Here is a 2821-nt window from a genome sequence, read left to right as displayed (position 1 = left end):
GAGGTGCCATTGAGTTCAATGCAACGCCACACCCCCTCCCCCCCCAAAACAAAGTGAGCCGGCAGGGTTGCATTCCAGAGGCCGAACTCATTGCAACGCACTCTTGCTGGTGTGACTGGGCCCTAAACGCAGAAAGCGCTAGCAGTGCCATTGCTAGTTAATGGCGCCGCAAACGTGGCCAAGCAAACGTGTTGTTTTCACGCGTGTGAGGTCGCTATAAATGCACGAGAACAAAACAAAAACAGAACGCATGTTGCAAAACAGAACGCATGTTGCAGTAACACGTTCTACGTTCCCGTATTTGGTGCGTGCTCACTGAAATCAACATGGATGTGTGCCAATCAGAAATGCGCAAAAACGCAGAACGTACCTGCCGGTGCCATTACTATTGCAGCCGAGCAGACACACGTTGCAAAACGTTTGATATGTTCTACTTTCCCACGTTCGGCGCACCTCCGGGGACCCATTGAAATCAATGCAAACGTATGCCAAACACGGGAAGCATGCCCGCAAAAGTGCAGGAACTGCGACGCCCAGGTGTGAGCCCTGGTTCACACCTAGGCGTATTGCATATGCGCGTCTGTCGCGATTCGCGGTAAAAATCGCGCGACAAACGCGCGTTTCCGAGGGCTACTTGGCTGTATCCCAATGGAAGCGCGCAACAAAAACGGCCCAAAGTAGTACCTGTACCTTTTCAGGCGCGGGCCGTTTTGTAGCGCGTTAGGGACGGGCGGAAATACGCCGAGGTGGGAACGAGACCCATTGACTACAATGGGATTTAGATGTTTGAGCGTTTTGTAGAGCGTTCGTCGAGCGTAGAACGCGCTACAAAACGTTCAGGTGTGAACGAGGGCTGAAGTGCAGGAACGCGCGCCACAGCGGCGCCCGGGTGTGATCGGGGTCTTATTGTATCACACGGTTATGCGAATGAAAAAATACAATCCTGTCTGCCACCGCCGGACTCACTGGAAGCATCAGTGCGGCGACATCGCTTGCGGTCCATTAATAACCTCGTCCAGTTATACACCTGGAAGTCTGCACCTCGGTATGGACAGGGGGGGAGGGGGAGGAATAGTCTGCAGGAGCAAGTCAGAGCATTGCACCTGTGATCCTCTGATGGCGGTTACAATGCTTATCAGACTCCAAGGCAAAAATATTAATAAATGCACATTTTTTACATCAGTGTTGGTGCACATTGGTGGACTATGACCTTAAGCTCCGCCCCCCCGGTCTGTGCGATCACTGTGCAGGTGTGATAATCAGTGTACCGCCCTGCACTGATCACGTCACCTGTGATGGAGATCATCACATATCAGTTCGCAGGATCTCCGGGTCAGGTATGTGACTGGAAATGTCATCCCGTGATAGCCGCACACGTCATTGTGTGTCCCGGGAACAGGAAGATTAATAAGGGCTCATTCACACGGGAACCGGCACGCATGTACAGCTCCGTGCTGCGTGCACGGACGTATCGGGCCGCTCCCGGGAAGGACAGGCGCTGCGTGTGATTAGTCTCTGTCCTCCGCTATCAGAGTACGCGGCCATACGCTCACCTCAAGTGCAGGTCCGTACGGGTGCGGGTGTCCCGGCTCAGACGCAGACAGGATCCATCCTTTCAGCGTACGAGTACGCACACCAGCACGGATGTGCAAGGCCGGTGAGCGTAGGGCGGCGTGGTCCCATAGAGGAGGACGGGGGCTGCGTACTAATCACGCGCATCACCTGTCCTTCCCGGGAGCTGCCCGATACGACCGTCTCTGTACAGAGGAGCTTACACTCTAATGTCCTCCCCATGCACTGCAAGGGTTAACAAAGAAGCATCTTCAGAGATGATGTCACCAGGTCTTGCTTTCATGCGTTTGGAATGCACGTTAAATGCAGGCCTGCAAATCTCATTGGCCGCAGCAGACCTGGCAGTGCAGAGGGTGCATGTGACCTGATTTGCGCTGGTGCGTGGGCAGCCCATTCATAAAGAATAGGCTGCCTTAACGCAACGCACATTGATGCATGTGCACTTAAACGCACCATAGCGGAATGCTTAAGTGTGACTGGTCCCTTATCCAATAATAGGTCGCTGTTTGTGCCCAGAAAACATGCGTTTGCCAATGCAGTTGTTGACCCATCACTTCTATGCGTAATAATCTGTGGTAACGTGCAACGCACCTTGTGACAGACATTCATGCGTTGCAGCTCAGCGCAACACACGACAACTCATCAATACAGTGTATTGCCGAGTGCTCCCAAAAAATAGTGCATGCGTTGCTGCACGTTACTGCAATAAATGGTGCAAACAGGTCCTCACGGACTTTTTTTTGTGTGTGTAATTTAGTCACCTCAAAATGCACGCACATTTTTTTTGGCCAGCAAAACACAACGCATTTAGGTGCGTTTTCACGTGTTACCGCAAAAGGATGGTGTGAACGGGTCCTTAGGGGCAATGTGAGTGCAAACCGCTGTGCGTTACCCAAAACATAGTGCACTCATGCCACGCCTACCGCAAATAGCCGGGTCCTTAGGAGTGTTTTTTGTGCGTGTGTCATAATGTAGCTACCCCGAAACGTGCGCATTGCCAAAAAAAGGATGCATGCACTATTTTATTTGACAGCGCGACACAATGTATGCGTCGCCACAAGTTACCGCAAGCAGATGAGCTCAACGGGCCCTAGGGCTACGTTCACATGTGCGGCAGACTTTACCGCCCCCTAAAAAAGCAATCTGCAGCCGATCACCTGGCTGGCGGCTGGTTTATACGCATGTGCTGCCTAAGGCCCCGTCCACACCATAGCGTACGGTGACGCACGTTCCCGTGCGTTCGTCTGTA

The sequence above is a fragment of the Nanorana parkeri genome, unplaced genomic scaffold (assembly GCF_000935625.1).
Source record: "Nanorana parkeri isolate BGI_ZX_2015 unplaced genomic scaffold, ASM93562v1 scaffold47, whole genome shotgun sequence".
Taxonomy (NCBI): Eukaryota; Metazoa; Chordata; class Amphibia; order Anura; family Dicroglossidae; genus Nanorana; species Nanorana parkeri.
This window is presented reverse-complemented; position numbering follows the sequence as displayed.